This window comes from Takifugu rubripes, unplaced genomic scaffold (assembly GCF_901000725.2).
Source record: "Takifugu rubripes unplaced genomic scaffold, fTakRub1.2, whole genome shotgun sequence".
NCBI lineage: Eukaryota > Metazoa > Chordata > Actinopteri > Tetraodontiformes > Tetraodontidae > Takifugu > Takifugu rubripes.
In genome coordinates this window covers 337,461-344,349 of record NW_021821635.1, presented here as the reverse complement: position 1 = coordinate 344,349, position 6,889 = coordinate 337,461, and the positions used below count along the sequence as shown (strand labels likewise).

At 48.8% G+C, this 6,889-nt stretch overlaps 1 pseudogene; it reads right to left on the bottom strand.

The window, feature by feature from the left end:
* Positions 1–2,641: 2,641 nt before the first annotated feature.
* LOC101074838 (choline transporter-like protein 1) overlaps positions 2,642–6,889 on the bottom strand; it is a 10,884-nt pseudogene continuing 6,636 nt past the window's right edge.

Sequence of the window (6,889 nt, the reverse complement as noted above, 5' to 3'; positions counted from 1 at the left end):
CTCTTCACAGTTTCCACCTGAGGAGCATCTTAAGAGCTTCTGTGAATATGGGCCCAGGAGGTTCGTGAGGCTGCCTGCCAGCTGCTGTCATGTGACCTTTCCCTTCCTGTGTCATGTGACGGCCGTGTGATGGACCCATGAGGACTATAAGTGATAGTTGACTGCAGATGTTTCTGGTAGCCTCACTCTGATCTTCTTTAGGAAGCTGAGCAACATCGCCTTTAGCGTGATGAACCCGTTTCCTCGCCGCGTGCTGAGAGGAGCCGCCGAGCGCTCCACCTGGAAACACCTGAGGGCGGAGCTACAGCAGCTGCAGCGCGCAGCAGGAGGCGCTCGTGAAGGAACGTGCTGAGCGGAAGGACAAAGATTTGGACACTGTGGCGAGCGAGGACGATGGCGAGCTGTGAGCGGTGCATTTGTTGGACGCTCCGTGTCCCAGGGACAGTGAATGCATCATTACCGTCCTTTTTATTCTTCTAGAACAGGGGTAGGCAACCTGCGGCTCTGGAGCCGCATGCGGCTCTCAGCCTCCTTATAGTGGCTCCCGATGGCCATGACAAAAAACATGGAATGTTTTTTTTTCTTTTTTCTTTTATTATGGTCATTATGTGTTCATTTTGTTGCACAATTCCCCTAGGGCAGGGGTCGGCAACCCGCGGCTGGAGCCGCATGCGGCTCTTTGGCGCCGCCCTAGTGGCTCCCTGGAGCTTTTTCAAAATATGAAAATGGAAATTGTTTTAATATAATTTTTATAGGAGAAAAACGTGACAAACATTCTTAAAGTTTTCAACATCCCACGATAATGGAAGTTAAACTTAAAGCACCATCGTACAGCAGAGTGGTCACATGGGGCGTCATTCTCTCCAGGATGCGTGGCAGGAAAATAAACATTTCATCATTGTAACTGTCTGAGAGACATGTTAATTGAAAAATTCAGTCAATATTTATTTTACATTTTCAAAATGGTCATAATTTCATTTAATGTCTCAATTCGTTATTGTTGAAATGGCTTAAAAATGTATTGTTCTTTATGTATGTTTCCTTTGATAGGTCACTTGTAGGGTTCTTTTCAAAAGACATCTGTATGATGCGTGGCCATTATTTCATTGGACCGTTGTAGCTACAATCATGAATGCTCATTATGTATTTGTGGCCTACTTACCATTTGGAAAGTAGGCTAATACAGCTAATATAGACACTTACCGCCTGTGTTGCCTTCATTATAAGGCTTTTTTTTTAAAAATTTTGCGGCTCCAGACAGATTTGTTTCTTGTTTTTTTGGTCCAATATGGCTCTTTCAACATTTTGGGTTGCCGACCCCTGTTCTAGAATTTAAAGGAAAAGTAGTTTTAGGCAGTGAAGTTAAAATTGTTACCTTGGAAACCAACTGTTGACTGGTCATTAGTGTGGGGGAAGGTTCTCTTTTTAAAGGTAGAGGAACTTTTCACCACGAGAAGTCAGTTTCTGCTCGAGGCCAGCAGGGGGCGCTGTTGCAGCACTTTACCGCCCCCTGTGGTGAGCAGAGATACTGCAGACAACAGTGACGTTTGAATTAATTATCACACTGCTCATTAATATCATCATCATCATTAATAACATCAGACGTCTAAGTTAGTTAGTAAAGTTGATCCCGTGTTTTATCTGAATAAACGGAAGCAACAGACAAATCTCGATTACATTTTATTACTTTTCTTAAAAAACAAATATACATAAGAAATGATAAATATAAAAGTCAACCCAGAAGCAAAGAGATTCTTTCATGTTACAAAGAGAAAACATCACATCGCACCAGCGGGAATTCTCGTGTCATCTCCATGGCGACCATCTGACCTGTTAGCCAACAGTTTAGTCCTGTGAGTGTAACGGCTGTTTATTCTCCTGCACGCACGTGCACGTGCACGTGCAGTGTTTCTGAAGCACAAAACATGGACATGCAAAGTTCTGGTCTGAACCAGACCTACACAGACCCCGGTGGGGTCCCGGTCTTCATCACTGGGGCTCCGGTGCCGCCCGGCTGACCCGTCCTCGGCCGGGCGGCACCAGCAAGGTTTCTGTGCGTCTGGCGCCGGATCCACACCCAGTTTTGGAACTGGGAAAACTGGTTCCGGAGCCATAGCAAGAAATGAACCCCCGGAGCTGGTGAGGACCAGCAGGATGAGGACGTTAGCTCGGATGCTAGCCTGCTTCCTACTTCCTGTGTTTTAGAGAAATTCTGCTCGGGTTCTGGAGTCTCGGTTCCTCTGCAGAAACCAGGAAGCTGTGACAGACGGTCAGCGCCGCTGAGGATTGAAGGCCTGGTTCCGTCTGAACACGTGATGGGCTGACTGGCTGTCGAAAGTCTCCGGCGCTGTTTCCAGTCAGTTGGAAGGTGTCAAATTATTAGAGAAAAAGTTTTCGTTTCAATTCTCAGAGGAAAAGCAGGAAACCATGATGTCATCAGCCGTGTCACCTCCACTCAGCAGAACCTTCGGAACCATCCTGGCAGGTCCTAACGGGACCGACGGCCTTCAGCAGGTGGACTCTGAACGCGTTTAGTCGGAGAACCATGACTCAGCAAAAACCGATTAAAACTCAGGAGAAATGTTAAATAGCCCCAAAACTGGAGGTTCGTTAGGGTTAGGGTTAGGGTTAGACCCTAACCCTAACCCTAAAATATTGACGCGTGTCCACATCTGAGTGGAAATATTGAAGCCCAGAGCTCGGTAAGGAGTCCAAAGATCCACTTTGTTTTGTCTTTGTGTGGTTTTCTAGTAACGTCTGCAGCTAAAACGGACTTTATGATGAATTTCTGTTCTGATCCTTGAAGCTCCAGGTCCTGATCTGCCTGGCAACAGCAGTCATGTGACACTGAATGTGTGAAGATGAGCAGAAATATCTTCTCTCTAGGATGTTTGTACAGGAAACGCGTGTGTTAATGTGTGAGCTACAAACACTTCATCTAAAATCTAAAACTACGTTATTCAGACGTTAGCATTGCCTTTTCTATTTTTAGTGCAATTTGTCGCCGTGCTTTGAGCGTCCTGCCAGTTGCTAATGGCAAAGCTAATGTTTCTTCTCAGAGACCTTTGAACTCAGATGGTAACGAGCTCCAAGGAGGAGCTGAGTGCACAGGTGCATGATGGGAACAGCCTGAACATCAACAAGTGACCTCTGGCAACGTCGTCTCTTGAGATGGATCAACCTGCCCGACACACGTTGAGGATCGTGGTTAACGAGGCTTTCAGGACTCTCTGAGACACGTCTGCAGTTTTGGCTTCAGCCAGAGCGCCGAGGCAACAAATTAGGCAACAAAGGTGGTGACGGCAACAGCCGTTGCCCTGGCGACGGCCGTGGGCGTCCGACCCTCAGCCCAGGACAACAGGTGATGGCAACAGTCCACTTCCTATCTGAGATGGCAACACCAGACGTAAACAGGAAGACTCGGGTTTGTGTGTAGCGTTTGTGTTATTGCTCTCATCTTTGACCATCTTCTTCACTGCAGCTCCACTGGAAACACTTCCTGGAAACGGAAGTCTGAAGCAGGATGTTGATTCCAGGAGAAGGTTTATGGAGACGAGAACGTTGCAGATGAGCCGCGTGGACATCCAAACCCACCTAGGTCTCAAGTCAACTGGGCCAAACCAGTGAGTCCATCGGGACCTGCTTGATGACTAGTTTTCATACACGTGCTAGCTTGTTTTTTCACAGTGGGACGACTCTTCAGCTAAATGCTATCACACCTGTATCATCTTTACATGTTAAATTACGAAGCCAATTTTGATTAGTTGATTGCATGCTAACTTTAGCTACTAGCAGATCATGAACCAAGAGCTAGGACATCATGATGTCAGCACTACAGGAAAATCAACCACAGACCGTAAATGTGGCTACAAGCTACGTCGACACGCGGCAGCTCAGCTCAACTCTGCTAGCGTTAGCTTTGTTTAGTCACATGACTGTTACCTTGCAGGTGCGCCCCAACGTAAAATCAGCTACAAGCGTCACATCTCAATCATATAAGAGGCCGCTGTCAGTGCATAACAGGCGTTTCCATAGTGACCACGGTGCTGGTGTTTCTCCAGAAGTCTGGCTGTGATAATCAGCAAGCGGACAGACGTGTAGCCCACCAATCGGATACTCCCTCCACCAATCGGATACTCCCTCCACCAATCGGATACTCCCTCCACCAATCGGATACTCCCTCCACCAATCGGATACTCCCTCTTCCAGACACCCCCCGATGACATCATAGCGCTCCCAATCTAACACGGTATTTGAGAGATAAAAACTGAAGTGTGATCATTTGATTTAAAAACGACATCACTACAAAAAAAATGCATCAGCCAGTAAAATTGCAGCGTCCAGATAAAGTGCTTCGTTACATCGTTAACGTTATTAAAATATTGTTATCCCTGGAGTGAAACCATAGTAAACATGTTACACATCACCAAAAATAAACTTCTGGAATGTCTCTTTAAGTCCCATCAGTTGATTCTGGTCAAGCGGAACTCCCAGGAGCCTAAAACAGACCAGTCACCATGGTTACAGTCACATACAGGAAGGAGCAGAGCATCATGGGTAGGGAGCTGACATCATATTCTCCAAATATAATGAGATGATACAACGTCAGAGCCACACCCACACATTTGAGTGCCCCGCCCACTAAACAAAGACAGACAGACAGACGGATGACTTTATTAATGGCAGAGGAAAATGAGCTATTTTAATTAACAAAAGAGGACATTCATTCAACAAAATGAAACTTGTGTCACTGTCTGAACTTTAGAGGGAAGGTAGGAACCGAGACCCCGCGCACGCTTTCACTCCAAGGTCCGGTTGCTCCGCCCCTTCCTGTGGTAGAGAGTTACCTTTACAAAGATTCCCCTCCATCTAGATTTGACACCATTTCAACCTTTAATGAAAGGCCACAGGAAGGGGCGGAGTCTGACTTCATTTGGACTGGAAAAGAATATTAGAAACATAAAGAAGCAGAACGTCTGGTCCTCAAAGCACAGCGGTGATGAGAAAAGGCAGAAACGGAGAAAACATGAGCAGGAAGTAGAGTTCCACGTGATGAAGATGAAGATGAAGATGATGACGGGCAGGCCAGTGCGGACACGTGTATCCAGTCAGCATGCAGAGTTCACATCAGCTAGCACGTTAGCATGCAGTCTGTGAGCGTGTTAGCAGGCGTTAATGGCAGCCGCTGAGCTGGTGCAGCAGGACGCAGCGTTGGAAACGTGGAGCAAGCGGACAAACAGGAAGAGGGTGGAGGTGGGCAGGAAGATGCAGAGGAAGAGGACAACGTCCTCGCTGAGACACAGCACAAAGCCGCTGTGCTCCGTCAGAGCCCAGTCCACCAGGACTCCCACCAGAAGGTAGTACACCTGGAACTCCTGAAGCTCCTCCCACCCAGTTCCACCCCCATGCAGCCCCGCCCCTGATGACTGGGACGTCACGCTCCTGCGCCGGGCTCCACCCCCTCCACTGTCACTCACCATGGGTTTCATCTCTGCCCCCACGGACGCGCCCTCCTTCACACGGCTCCGCCCACGCTCCACGGCTCGCTCCAACCGCCGACTGCTTTCTACAAACTCCTGAAGGGGCGGGGCCACAGAGGAGACGTCGCATTAGCACATTTATTCTGACGCTTTCTGGCATCGTGATGCTGAGTGATTTCACAGGTGGAAGCAGGTGGGCGTGGCTAATAATAATAACCCAGAGCGGTTTACCATCAGAGCTTTGTCCATGAAGAACTCTTTGCCCGGGGTGCCGTCGTTGTACTTGGTGTCGATGGCAAAGCACAGGAAGAGGACGTCCACCACGATCTCAAAGATGGACAGGAAGCAGTGAGCGACCAAGAAGGAGAAGAGACACACGATGGCGAGAGGCAGCAGCCACTCGGCGTAATCCCGCTGGTAATTCAGAAGCATGACGCCGGCGAACGCCGTCGACGTCACGATCAGGATCTTCGGAAGGCAGCAGACACAAAAGAGTCGTCAGAGTGAGAGGTCTGCTGTGTGGCGCAGCTCTGCAGCAGGCCCCGCCCACATCCTCACCTTCCCCAGGAACAGCACGAAGTCTCCCACGGCGTTGATGGTTGCTACACGCAGAGCGTTCTCCACCAGGATGACGAAGGCGTCACGTGCAGACGTGCAGAAACTGGTGCTGTTGATGGCGGTGGCTGCGTATGCATTCTGGGTAAAGAGCACAGTCCGTCAGAGGAGGAGCAGGAGGTGGGGAGGAGGAGGACACCTTCATCACACCTTCATTACCTGGTTGAGATAGTTGAGGCACTTCTCCAAACACCACAGGCAGCAGATGCATGTCTTCAGCAAACAGCGAGCAAAGGCGTTCTCCTGACACGTGAACACAACACACAGCAACTGTTGACACGTGAGCGCTGCTCAAACATGGACGCGGCGTCTCCTCCCGTGGCCACTAGAGGTCGCTGTTTTACCAACGGCACCGACGAGCTGCTGCTGTTCTTCCTCATTCCAACCTTAAACCAGCAACCCTTGAAAACCCCTTTGGTGTCTGTAACGTCTCTCAGAAGGTCGACACTGTTGCCTGGGTGACCACGGACACCCCGTTACCATCGCACCATCGTTCAGGTTAGGGAACATTTGAAGCTCTTCATGAAATACAGCAGGAAGGTGCAGCGATGCATGTGACGCACGTTAGCGCAAGGAACGGAAAATATAGCGCGTTAGCATGAGGAAAGGATAATATAGCATGTTGCATAGTAACTGTAGCGCAGTCTGTTACATAGGTGTGTTGACCATACACTCTGGTGTGTTAGCATGTAGCTGGTTGCTACCTTTCCTTTCAGCTGGTTGTGGATGTACATGAGAATGAGTCGAGGAATCTTCACCAGCGTGATGATGAAAGAACCTTTAGCAACGGTTCC